This window comes from Salmo trutta, chromosome 32 (assembly GCF_901001165.1).
Source record: "Salmo trutta chromosome 32, fSalTru1.1, whole genome shotgun sequence".
NCBI classification, from domain to species: Eukaryota; Metazoa; Chordata; class Actinopteri; order Salmoniformes; family Salmonidae; genus Salmo; species Salmo trutta.
Genome location: NC_042988.1, coordinates 29,669,844 through 29,684,233, shown reverse-complemented (window position 1 = coordinate 29,684,233; position 14,390 = coordinate 29,669,844). Strand labels below are relative to the sequence as shown.

At 45.4% G+C, this 14,390-nt stretch overlaps 1 pseudogene; it reads right to left on the bottom strand.

Annotated features, from left to right (window-relative positions):
* The window catches only part of LOC115170712 (centrosomal protein of 112 kDa-like), a 185,872-nt pseudogene that overhangs the window by 27,718 nt on the left and 143,764 nt on the right, over nt 1-14,390 (bottom strand).

The following is a 14,390-nucleotide window of genomic DNA, read 5'->3' as shown; positions in this document are numbered from 1 at the left end:
AAACACCAGTTAGACCTCTCACTCAAAATATTTTTAGGTTCTTATGTTGCACCTACCCAACATTATTCTATTTCCAGGAATAAAATAATCTCATGTTACTGAATGTATCCAAAATATTTTAAGATTTAGTTAACAAATGCGGCAAAAAGTACAGTAAATGTAAAATGCACATGAAATCAGCAGTGTAATATTTGGAAACAGTCTTGAACTGTTGTGTCCTCACCTTTGGTCTAATCATTTTCCAAACTGTTTCCTTTCTATTGCTACCATGGTTATACATTTCATATTTCTTCTGTACGAAACATTTCATATTCTATAAAGGCCAATTCCCACTAGTGTAAAGGATTGATGGGTTTTCACCTCTATATCGTAGTACAGAGACTATACTGGTATTATAACAATGACACGTTCCTGTAATGGGTTTCTCACGTGGTATTCTGGAATGTTATCTCCCTCACTTCCTGTGATAACGGGATCAAACCATTCTGGGAATCTGCCCACGCCAGGAAAACTCATCAATCAACCAGCACCACAAGGGCACACACACACACACACGCACCCACCCACTCACCCACCCTGTTCAAAGGCACTTAAATGTTTTGTTTTGCCCACTCACCCTCTGAATGACACATACACAATCCATGTTTCAATTGTCTCAAGGCTTAAAAATCCTTCCTTAACCTCTCCTCCCCTTCATCTACACTGATTGAAGTGGATTTAACAGGTGATATCAATAAGGGATCATAGCTTTCACCTGATCAGTCTCTGTCATGGAAAGAGTTCTGTGCACTCAGTGTATATAGGCCTATATATACAGTATATCACAAAAGTGAGTACACCCCTCACATTTTTGTAAATATTTGAGTATATCTTTTCATGTGACAACACTGAAGAAATGACACTTTGCTACAATGTAAAGTAGTGAGTGTACAGCTTGTATAACAGTGTAAATTTGCTGTCCCCTCAAAATAACACAACACACAGCCATTAATGTCTAAACCGCTGTCAACAAAAGTGAGTACACACCTAAGTGAAAATATCCAAATTGGGCCCAAAGTGTCAATACTTTGTGTGGCCACCATCATTTTCCAGCACTGCCTTAACCCTCTTGGGCATGGAGTTCACCAGAGCTTCACAGGTTGCCACTGGAGTCCTCTTCCACTCCTCCATGACGACATCACGGAGCTGGTGGATGTTAGAGACCTTGCACTCCTCCACCTTCCGTTTGAGGATGCCCCACAGATGCTCAATAGGGTTTAGGTCTGGAGACATGCTTGGCCAGTCCATCACCTTTACCCTCAGCTTCTTTAGCAAGGCAGTGGTCGTCTTGGAGGTGTGTTTGGGGTCGTTATCATGTTGGAATACTGCCCTGTGGCCCAGTCTCCGAAGGGAGGGGATCATGCTCTGCTTCACTATGTCTCAGTACATGTTGGCATTCATGGCTCCCTCAATGAACTGTAGCTCCCCAGTGCCGGCAGCACTCATGCAGCCCCAGACCATGACACTCCCACCACCATGCTTGACTGTAGGCAAGACACACTTGTCTTTGTACTCCTCACCTGGTTGCCACCACACACGCTTGACACCATCTGAACCAAATAAGTTATTCTTGGTCTCATCAGACCACAGGACAGGGTTCCAGTAATCCATGTCCTTAGTCTGCTTGTCTTCAGCAAACTGTTTGCGGGCTTTCTTGTGCATCATCTTTAGAAGAGGCTTCCTTCTGGGACGACAGCCATGCAGACCAATTTGATGCAGTGTGCGGCATATGGTCTGAGCACTGACAGGCTGACCCCCCCACCCCTTCAACCTCTGCAGCAATGCTGGCAGCACTCATACGTCTATTTCCCAAAGACAACCTCTGGATATGACGCTGAGCACGTGCACTCAACTTCTTTGGTCGACCATGGCGAGGCCTGTTCTGAGTGGAACCTGTCCTGTTAAACCGCTGTATGGTCTTGGCCACCGTGCTGCAGCTCAGTTTCAGGGTCTTGGCAATCTTCTTATAGCCCAGGCCATCTTTATGTAGAGCAACAATTCTTTTTTTCAGATCCTCAGAGAGTTCTTTGCCATGAGGTTCCATGTTGAACTTCCAGTGACCAGTCAGTATGAGGGAGTGTGAGAGCGATGACACCAAATTTAACACACCTGCTCCCCATTCACACCTGAGACCTTGTAACACTAACGAGTCACATGACACCGGGGAGGGAAAATGGCTAATTGGGCCCAATTTGGACATTTTCACTTAGGGGTGTACTCACTTTTGTTGCCAGAGGTTTAGACATTAATGGCTGTGTGTTGTGTTATTTTGAGGGGACAGAAAATTTACACTGTTATACAAGCTGTACACTCACTACTTTACATTGTAGCAAAGTGTCATTTCTTCAGTGTTGTCACATGAAAAGATATACTCAAATATTTACAAAAATGTGAGGGGTGTACTCACTTTTGTGATATACTGTATATATACACCTCACACTGTCCATGGGTGTCAGTTTCACTGTGGTATTAAAATAGCAGCAGGAAAATGTGTGTGTGTGTGTGTGAGAGAGTTAGAGATAGAGACATGGTCTTGACTCAGACGTGTGTGTGTGTGTGTGTGTGTGTGTGTGTGTGTGTGTGTGTGTGTGAGAAAGAGAGAGAGAGACAGGAAGTGTTGCTGAGGGGAGCAGGAACAGCAGTGTGGATCAAAGAGGAGCAATGTGCCACTATGGGCAGGTACCATTGTTTATTCACTAACCAGCTCTCCCTTTTGGCAGCCGGAGGTGAACATGTATGTGTGTGTGACAGAGGGGGCAGGCGGGAGAGAAGAAGAGACAGGGAGAAGAGGAAAAGAGAGGGGAAAGGAGAGAGAACCCTAACCCTCCTGTTTAACATGACAAGGCTCAAGGTGTTAGAGGAGAGGAAACCACTATAGACTTGAGATGGACTCAGAGCCTCCAGTCCCTCTAACGACTCGCCCTGCTCCCTCCCTCCCTGGGTAGTGTGGGAATTGAGTGGTGTGACATCAACATCACTTCCTGTTTTCCTGCTTCCCTTTCATCCCTCTCTTTCATCTGTGGATGGGTGGATCATATCAGAGAGCGACAAAGAGAATGAGAGGGGGGGTGAGAGAGAGGCAGAGAGAAAGACACGTGTCAAATCTATTGAGGAAGTGGACGATGGTGGGGATATGGACATTGGTGTGGAGTTGAGCCTGGATGAAAGTGGCATGTTGGAGACAGAACCTACAGACCAGGGAGGATCCCTAGCAGAGGACACATCCTCAAGAGGTACCAATCCAGATTCATCAACCCCAGACGTTGTCACGAACAAGGAACCTGAGAAACCCTCAGAACCGGTACAGGAGGACTCAGGACAAGACCTCTCTCAAGACCTGGATGGAAGGGATGATAAACACAACTTTGGCAAGAGGATGACTTTTCCTTCAGATGCAGATATTGTCTCTGGAGCAGTGGAGCCCGAGGACCCTAGGAGACACGGTCATTTCTCACACAATTTTCTAGGTTATATCTGCTTATGTGACTCATCCATATATTTTTAGGGCTTGTTTGTCTGGTGTCCTTAGCCTTGCAGTGACTTCAGGCTGTGGATGCCGTACAGGCAAGTATGGAAAATGTATGCACTCATTACTGTAAGTCGCTAAATGACTCAAATGTAAATGAGGTCTACATAAGGGTTTCATAATAATGACATAATAACAGGTGTTATTAACATTCAGGAACAACTCGTTGTTTGGGCCAGCCAATTAGTGCTAGCCAATTAGTGCTAATGACTGGTGTTTCCGGGGTCAGAGGGGAGGAGGAGGGAGGGTGTGTGTGGAGTGAGTTCAGACTCAGTGAGAGGGAGGAAGTTAGAACAGGGATGAGAAGACTCATCTCTTTATCAGGATCTACAGTGAGGGAAAAAAGTATTTGATCCCCTGCTGATTTTCTATGTTTGCCCACTGACAAATAAATGATCAGTCTATAATTTTAATGGTAGGTTTATTTGAACAGTGAGAGACAGAATAACAAGAAAAAAATCCAGAAAAACACATGTAAAAAATGTTAGAAATTGATTTGCATTTTAAATGAGGGAAATAAGTATTTGACCCCTTCTCAGAAAGATTTCTGGCTCCCAGGTGTCTTTTATACAGGTAACGAGCTGAGATTAGGAGCACACTCTTAAAGGGAGTGCTCCTAATCTCAGCTTGTTACCTGTATAAAAGACACCTGTCCACAGAAGCAATCAATAAATCAGATTCCAAACTCTCCACCATGGCCAAGACCAAAGAGCTCTCCAAGGATGTCAGGGACAAGATTGTAGACCTACACAAGGCTGGAATGGGCTACAAGACCATCGTCAAGCAGCTTGGTGAGAAGGTGACCACAGTTGGTGCGATTATTCGCAAATGGAAGAAACACAAAAGAACTGTCAATCTCCCTTGGCCTGGGGCTCCATGCAAGATCTCACCTCGTGGAGTTGCAATGCTCATGAGAACGGTGAGGAATCAGCCCAGAACTACACGGGAGGATCTTGTCAATGATCTCAAGGCAGCTGGGACAATAGTCACCAAGAAAACAATTGGTAACACACTACGCCGTGAAGGACTAAAATCCTGCAGCTCCCACAAGGTCCCACTGCTCAAGAAAGCACATATACATGCCCGTCTGAAGTTTGCCAATGAACATCTGAATGATTCAGAGGAGAACTGGGTGAAAGTGTTGTGGTCAGATGAGACCAAAATGGAGCTCTTTGGCATCAACTCAACTCTCCGTGTTTGCCTATTTACTGTCCTCTCTTTAGAGGTTACGGCCGTGGAGACAGTGGTACTAAACTAGAAACAAGGCTAAAAGCAGTTTCATCTAGTCAGAGGGTAGAAGGGACATATGATACCACAGACACATCTACAACAACAACTGTTTTGGGATTATTATGTTCAAATGTCTCTGCCGCCACTTTGATGTTATTTTCTCCCCGTCACCATTGTCTTCAGCCCCCTTCAGCTTTCATAATCCAGCCTTTGAAGTGAGCAGCGTGGAAACAGTGTCAGCGGGCGACGCGATAGTTCCACCGCCACCAAACGGGCCAAAGACACACACACACACACACACACACACACACACACACACACACACACACACACACACGTGAACGAGCACAAAAACACACACACACAACACGGGTGAGAAAGACACACACACTCTCTCTGTCCCATCTCTCTCTGCTTCTCGCTGTTTCATGCGTCTCTCTCCCCCTCCCTCCTCTCATTCTCTGTTTCACCCGTCTCTCTCCCCCTCCGTCCTCTCATTCTCTGTGGCGTCTGGACTTTAATCAACAAGTCATTGGTTAATTGGATGCTCATTAGAGGGTAGTGAGTACTGTGGGATGGTAATAATGAGGAGATAGATAATAGGTCAGAGCTTTGTCTGCTGCTAACACTGGATATAGGACACACACACACACACACACACACACACACACACACACACACACACACACACACACACACACACACACACACACACACACACACACAGGGAGATTGTGTGACATTTTGTATGTGTGTGAGAGAGTTAGTGAGAGAGACAGGTAACATGTGTGTGTGTATGTGCCAGAGAAAGCTACACCAGCAGAAGAATCCAGACTCCAGGAGCAGAGACTGGACCGGTCCAGACCAGACCTGTATTACCCCACGCTGTCAGTCAGTCACAGAGGTGTTCGGATCGCAACACGTGGCATTTCTCACATTCTAGGTGTGGTGGTGCGGAGCCGCCGGGTGGCTTATTTAACCCGGGGCAGGCCAGCCTCCTAGAGAGAGACACACCCAGACAACTACCACAGTGTCACTGTCTGGCTACTGGAGTTTCAAGTCCCAGTTCAAATAAGTCATCCTGTACAGGGGCTAGTTCAGCTGGGCAGACGGTTGCAGGGACGTTATTTGAACGCTGCATGCCATTTATTCGAATGGCGCAGATGTTTATCCGATAAGGTGTTGAATACAGAAATGCTCTGCACAGAATGGACCCACTGTTCTCAAGTCCACATAAAAAACAATCATTCTATGTATCTATCTGTAACAGCGTATTGAACAAACCCCTGACATCCACAGCAGATGGATGGAATTTGGAGTGCAGAGACAGGGAAGGAATGAGGAAGGAGAAAGAAGGAATGGAAATAAGTTCAAAGGAAGAAGGGAATAAGAAGGGATAAAGAGAGGGGCTGCTCAGAAAGATAAATAAAGAGCGCTGCAGCAGTAGCAGGCTGATTTAAAGGACTGCCTCACCCCAGACAGAGAACATACGAGACACTTAAAGAGCCTCCCAACCACCAAACCCAGGAGTGTGTGTATGTGTGTTTTTTGTGTGTCTGTGTGAGAGAGACTATGGGGGTTAGTGTGTGTGTGTGTTTGTGTGTGTGTGTGAGAGAGAGAGAGAGAGACTATGGGGGTTAGCGTGTGTGTGTGTGTGTGTGAGAGACTATGGGGGTTAGTGTGTGTGTGTCAGTATTTATGGGGGTTAGAGTTGAAACCCATCATAAAAAATGACAAAGCGCATACATTTCAACTGTGACCCCGGGTTTAAAGCCCTCTCACAAAGGAGAGGGGACGTGTGTCTAGTCTATAAAAGTATTCTGGCCAGACTGGAGAACTGAGTGTGTCTGGGCTGGGGTGTAAAGTTAACCAGCCAGTCGGCCCCTCCCTGGGACTCAGACTGGCTGGTTACTGACACCGAGGGGGGCCAGGAGAACTGAGGGCTTTAAGCCAACGAGGAGCTTCAGCCTTAAGAAACCACCTACACAGTGTAATGTAGTTCACAACAGTTCAATCAGGAAGGCTGGTCTGAAGGCTTCTTTCACTTCATCCTGTAAGCAGAACACAATTGACTTTGTTTTCTATTCTAGGGGCATAGTGGGAATGAACACAAACATATGATCAGCATGACGTCTTGTTTCTTCTCCTGTTTCCTGTTAGCCATGTGAGGGATGTCATTCACCTATTTACCTTTAGCCTATCAGCACGGTCCAGTAACGCACATTCCTCACGCTGGCTGTTCAACCTATGGGCTCACTCTTGCAATTATCACCTTCCTCTTGACCAACCAATGGGTGGAAATCTTGGGACGTATTTATATGTCAACTTACCCATGTTCTCTCACTTGCTGTTTTTCAACAAAAGTTTTCGACAACCACTATTTAATCAAATGCAATATTGCATTGTGTCTCTGATGTTGATTCAGCTGAGCCTGTACTCTATTGAACTGTATTACATCCTAACCCAACTAACTGGTAAACACAAGAAAAGATGTCTGCCATCTTGGACATTGACAAATGTACTCCACACAATAAAGAATGTAGTAATGATCAACAGTGACAGTTTGGGAGATGGACAGACGTCCAGCGGGGTTATCCTTCACCTTGAGGCTCAGTAGTGTACACTTTCCAGTGTCTTTAACAGACTTTGTAGCGTGCACTATTGATGTCTACTATATAGTAGTGTCCTTTGCAGAATGTCCATGAAACTTTACCTTGTTCTTAGTGTCTGTGTGGCGGCTCATCTGCCTCCTCTCATCATCCCAGCGAGCTGTAGCCTCCTTCAACTGTCTCTCCTTCTCTTGCTGCTGCCGCAACCCCTCCTCCTTAGCATCACACACGGACGTCTGCAGCTCCGCTATCAACTATAGAGAGAGGGAGGAGAGAGAAAGAGATTAGATGGGAGAGGGAGAGGGAGATAGAGATGGGTTGGGATGAGAGAGGGAGAGACAAATTGAGAGGGGACAACAGTGACCCCTGAGGAACACCATTCCAGAGGGTTGATATAGATACATACCCATATGACACAGACAGTATAAACACACTATAAAAACTGACTCTGTGGGTCATGGTTGGTGACCCCTGACCTCAAGATAATTACATTTTTCATTGAATACCAAATGGAAATTGATTAGCCAATTCCTAGGTCCAGGTCTCTAGTCCTCTGTACAGTACAGTTCAGTCCTAGGTCTCTAGTCCTCTGTACAGTACAGTTCAGTCCTAGGTCTCTAGTCCTCTGTACAGTACAGTTCTAGATCCAGGTCCTTAGTGCTCTGTACAGTTCAGTCCTAGGTCCAGGTCTCTAGTCCTCTGTACAGTACAGTTCAGTCCTAGGTCCAGGTCTATAGTCCTCTGTACAGTACAGTTCAGTCCTAGGTCCAGGTCCATAGTCCTCTGTACAGTACAGTCCTAGGTCCAGGTCTATAGTCCTCTGTACAGTACAGTCCTAGGTCCAGGTCTATAGTCCTCTGTACAGTACAGTCCTAGGTCCAGGTCTATAGTCCTCTGTACAGTACAGTCCTAGGTCCAGGTCTATAGTCCTCTGTACAGTACAGTACAGTCCTAGGTCCAGGTCTATAGTCCTCTGTACAAGTACAGTACAGTCCTAGGTCCAGGTCTCTAGTCCTCTGTACAGTACAGTACAGTCCTAGGTCCAGGTCTCTAGTCCTCTGTACAGTACAGTACAGTCCTAGGTCCGGGTCTATAGTCCTCTGTACAGTACAGTACAGTCCTAGGTCCAGGTCTATAGTCCTCTGTACAGTACAGTCCTAGGATTTTGAGTTTTTCCTTCAGTGACAGACCCTGTTTGTTGCTGTTTTTTGAACAGATGCCATTTCAGGAAGCATTTAGTTGAGTCTAAAGTTTTTATGCTAATACATTAGAGAGTGTGGGAAGCAGACAAATGCCGCATTAACATCAAAACACACAGCTTGTTGGAGCCGGATATGAAATGCTTAACATATTTCCCACCAACATGATGTCATTATCTGTAGGACACCATGGGAGACAGAAATGCATCTCTGGTTTAGTTACTATAGGTAGACACCATTAGTTAGTGTCAATGGTGTGTCTCAGCAATAGTCTCAGCCATTATCAATCTTCTCACAGTTCTCTGTCTGTCCTGAGAAAAATAGAGAGAAATCGAGAAAAAGAGTGAATGAAAGAAAGAGAGAGAGAGAAAAGGCAGACAGACACAGAGCGAGAGAGAGAGAGAGAGAGAGAGAGAGAGAGAGAGAGAGACAGATCGAGAGAGGAGGAAAAAAGCTCCTAACTTTTTGAAGAGTAGAGTGAGTTTGTGTTGGTGAACTTGCGGTACACACCAAGATGAAAAGCACCAGCAGTAGCTTTGAAATACTCCAGTCAAAATGAACATTCTATTTAAGATGCAGCTGAGAGAGAGAAGAGAGGGAGAAGAGAGAAGAGAGGAGAGAGAGCACAGAGGGAAAAGAGGGGAGAGAGGGAGAAGAGAGGAGAGAGAGCAGAGAAGAGGGAGAAGAGAGGAGAGAGGAAAGAGAAAAGAGAAGGTAGAGAGAAAAAAAATAGGAAGAAAGAAAACTACTCACTCAGGCCCGTTGAACTGCTCGCGCTGGGCTAGACAGACAGACAGACAGACAGACAGACAGACAGACACACAGACACACAGACAGACAGACAGACAGACAGACAGACAGACAGACAGACAGACAGACAGACAGACAGACAGACAGACAGACAGACAGACAGACAGACAGACAGACAGACAGATAGATAGATAGATAGATAATTGTTTACTGTACATTAGTTCAACTCAACTCTTCGTTCAACAGTCTTACTGGAATCCTCTCATTGAGTGGGAGTTATGGGAATGAGCGACTTAGCCGACCAGAGGGAGAGATTAGAGTTATTTAGTCAGCGGGGCCAGCCACATGAAAGCAACAAATGGTCCATTATGATGGGAACATCAGTTCTGGGCGTAATAATTATTTTGCTTATAGATTCTCTAGCATCTCGTCTGTAGCCTGGAGTGATATGACTCATTAACCCTGTCTGTCTCATTATTCTTGTACCTTTATACCTAGTCTCATATCGAGGGCTTCATCCGACTGTACTGTAATTGGCCTGAACAGGCCGTCTTTAATTTCACAGGCTGGTTGGTAGCTCTGTTTAGGCTGGGTTTGCCTCACCTCAAAGTGAACATACAGAATAAAAGGCAGTTGCAGGGCCTCTCAGAGGCCGGCTGGCCATTTATCAGTTCTCTATGACAGACATAGCATGACACAATGAACTCACTAGGGCCTTAACCAGAACCAGAAGAAAGTGAACTGATGCACTCCCAGATCAGAAGCAACAAATAGTTCAATAACACCCAGAAGGGCATGATTGTCATTTAAATCATTTATCTTTCAGTTATTGCCTGATTCTACTAGGATGTTAAGGACTTTATGCATGAAATAATAATAATAGTAGTAAAGACGTGTTTCCTGCTCCTAACTGGATTCAAGTTGTTATTACAAGCCTTTCCCATGTTCAACCAGCAGCAGTGTTGAGATAAAGGGCTGGAGGAGCTCCCAGGGACCCCCACTGCCTCATCATTAACCAGAGAAGAGAAACAAACTGGGCTGGGTTCAGAGGTCGCTCAGGAAGGCCACGCTCAGCAAGACCATTAAACGGCCCGGATTTCAGAGACGCTAATTATCGAAGCTCAAAGGACCCTGTGTGTGTGTGTGTGTTGTATGAGTGTGTGTTTGTTCACACCGAATGTGTGTGCGTGTTGTGTGTGCGCGTTCATCCACACTGCATGTGTCTACCCTAGTGCCCTCAGGATAACGTATGGTGGCTTGCTATGTTTTAATTGGGATACTACTACCCATGCTGCAGTGCTCTCCCTGCGAGAGATCGATGACCTCTGACAGACACTTAGAGGTTACACAGTGAGAGCAGCCTCCAAGGTTCAAAGGCCCTCTGTTTACATTCGATCCAGTTGCTCCCAGGGCTTCTATGCATTAAAATCTATTTAGTCCCTACACAATGCCTTTGAAAGTCAAGCAGCTAACACACGCGACTTCCTCTTAACTTAGAAATAAACACATGCATGTATAATGTCCTTAGAGCGTTGTGTTTAGTCATTGTCGAACACATGGAACTGGGGTTTTCAGCAACAGAATCCAGAGGAAGGGTGTTAAGTTGAACTCGTGCGAGCGTTGGTTGCACCCCTTCAAAACAGAGGATTAATCTTTTGCAGCCTCTGTTGACGGAAACTTTACCTCACCACATAGCAAAGACGAGTAAACACAGAGTGAACTTTCAACTACCACCCGAGACATGTTTGATGTCGGGGGCATTGTGCAACTTCATAAGCTCTTGATTTCTCACAACATCTGCTTGTCAACCTCGCTTTCAACTCAACGCTGCCGCCGTCAAAAGTGGACCCAAAACAGTGGGATTGAAAAAAGAGAGAGAGTGAGAAAGACATAAAATAGTTTCTTCTAATGTCATGATTTAGCAATTAAAGCCTGTGATAGAATATGATATTTCACCCCTATTTTTCAGATTGGGATAGATCTAATCTTCTTTGTTTTCAAACATAAAAACAGTGATTTGTGTTTTGGGTTCTTTTATACTGCCCAGCTAAAAGGCGATTTGAAGCCACAGTCTGAAATCTGGGAATCTTTTCAACGGTCATTTCAATTCTTTATATTTTTGCTTAAAAAACAAATCTAAGACTGTAGCTTTAAAGCCTCCCACATGTCCAAACAGAGCGAGACGAGAGAGAGAGAGAGAGAGAGAGAGAGAGAGAGAGAGAGAGAGAGAGAAAGGGTAGAATGGGGGGAAGAATGGAGAAGAGGAGGAATGGCCTGGTGGTTTTGATTCATGATCAGAGAGGAGAGTTCCTCTGGCTTTTACTGCTCTCAGTCTGAGGAGATTAGGTTTAATGTTAAACATATGGTCCTGGCCAGAGAGGAGAACCTTCAAACAACACTCCTGACGTCATGGCCAGGGAAGGGGAGCGGGAGAGAGAAAGAGAGGGGGGGAGAAAGAACAAGTGTGTGCATGAGCATGTGTGTTAATGTGTGTGTGTATGTATGTGTGCATGCGTGTGTATGTGTGTGTGTGAGGCACCTAAAAGGTACCTAAAACCCTCATATCTTTTTTTACATTTACATTTTTAGTCATTTAGCAGACGCTCTTATCCAGAGCGACTTTCAGTAGTGAATACATTTCATACATTGCATTTCATGCAATATTTATTTCAAATTTTTAGTAGTGGCCCCCTGTGGGAATCGAACCCACAACCCCGGCGTTGCACACACCATGCTCTACCAACTGAGCCAGCCAATCCCACCAGGGTTCCGTATTGCTGTATGCAAGGTGGTGCAATTACATAAATAGGATTCTACATATGGATTAAAGGCAAATCTGAACATTGTGAAACAACTAGAATCAAACAGTAAAGCCTACCTCTTGGGTATAAAACCTGGCTAACTAACTGGGCCAGGTTTCCACACCACCTGTGAAGTGCCTGGACCAAGGCCTAGCTAACCCTTGCCTCAGACGCCTCTGGATGTTACACAAAGGCATGAGAGACAGAGGGAGAGAGAGAGATGAAAGAAAGAAAAAACCTAGGAGGTAGAGCTTAGACATTTATATATGTAGATGAATTTGTTTGCAGCATTATGTTAAACTTGGTGTGTGGTATATGTGTGTGTGTTGTAAAAGTGTGTGTGTGTGTGTTTGTGTTTAAGCAGGGAGGGAAGAGGGGAGTGTACATTTCTTCTCACAGCTCCCCACTGAACGTTTGTGAGCTTTTTTCAGACAAATCTTCCAAAAAAGAAGGCCAAAAACAGGAAAAGAGAAGTGTTTACCTGAGCAGACTTGGCAAGCTTCTGACTGTATTCCTTCTCAATCTGCTTTAGCCTGGTGTTCGTCTGCAACACAAAGTGTTTACCTGAGCACACTTGGCAAGCTTCTGACTGTATTCCTTCTCAATCTGCTTTAACCTGGTGTTCGTCTGCAACACAAAGTGTTTACCTGAGCACACTTGGCAAGCTTCTGACTGTATTCCTTCTCAATCTGCTTTAGCCTGGTGTTCGTCTGCAACACAAAGTGTTTACCTGAGCACACTTGGCAAGCTTCTGACTGTATTCCTTCTCAATCTGCTTTAGCCTGGTGTTCGTCTGCAACACAAAGTGTTTACCTGAGCACACTTGGCAAGCTTCTGACTGTATTCCTTCTCAATCTGCTTTAACCTGGTGTTCGTCTGCAACACAAAGTGTTTACCTGAGCACACTTGGCAAGCTTCTGACTGTATTCCTTCTCAATCTGCTTTAGCCTGGTGTTCGTCTGCAACACAAAGTGTTTACCTGAGCACACTTGGCAAGCTTCTGACTGTATTCCTTCTCAATCTGCTTTAGCCTGGTGTTCGTCTGCAACACAAAGTGTTTACCTGAGCACACTTGGCAAGCTTCTGACTGTATTCCTTCTCAATCTGCTTTAGCCTGGTGTTCGTCTGCAACACAAAGTGTTTACCTGAGCACACTTGGCAAGCTTCTGACTGTATTCCTTCTCAATCTGCTTTAGCCTGGTGTTCGTCTGCAACACAAAGTGTTTACCTGAGCACACTTGGCAAGCTTCTGACTGTATTCCTTCTCAATCTGCTTTAGCCTGGTGTTCGTCTGCAACACAAAGTGTTTACCTGAGCACACTTGGCAAGCTTCTGACTGTATTCCTTCTCAATCTGCTTTAGCCTGGTGTTCGTCTGCAACACAAAGTGTTTACCTGAGCACACTTGGCAAGCTTCTGACTGTATTCCTTCTCAATCTGCTTTAGCCTGGTGTTCGTCTGCAACACAAAGTGTTTACCTGAGCACACTTGGCAAGCTTCTGACTGTATTCCTTCTCAATCTGCTTTAGCCTGGTGTTCGTCTGCAACACAAAGTGTTTACCTGAGCACACTTGGCAAGCTTCTGACTGTATTCCTTCTCAATCTGCTTTTGACTGGTGTTCGTCTGCAACACAAAGTGGAGAGAGGGAGAGAGTGAGAAAGAGATATGCATACAGACACACACGAGAGATAGAGGGAAAGAGAGAGAAAGAGATATGCATACAGACACACACGAGAGATAGAGGGAAAGAGAGAGTAAGAGATTGAAAGACAATGAGAGGTTTGAAATTGGACCTGTTTGTAGGAAGTGCACACACACACACGTACACAGCCGTTGACCCCTGTCTCTTGGCAGTGTCCCCCTGCCTGCCTGTCGCTGGGCTGGCGTTACTCTGGGCACAGTGCCAGGCTCCACGCCCCTGTGGCAGCAGCAGCCAGTGAGTGGCCCGGCGGGCACACCACTCCCTCTGATGCCCTGCCAACTATTCATCACTTAACAGGAAGAGGGGAAGAAATCAGCCACGGCTGCCAATTATCAGGGAAAAACAGAAGGAACCTGGGACAGGGGAGACAACATGGAGGAAGAACATACAGACCAACAGACACAATGTGTTAAAGGCAGACGGACAGCCAGATGGAAACAGACAGATGGACAGACGGAAGGACAGATTGACAGACAGACAAAATGTGATAAAGGCAGACAGACAGGAGTGTTTTTGACTTGTGCTTTCTGGGTT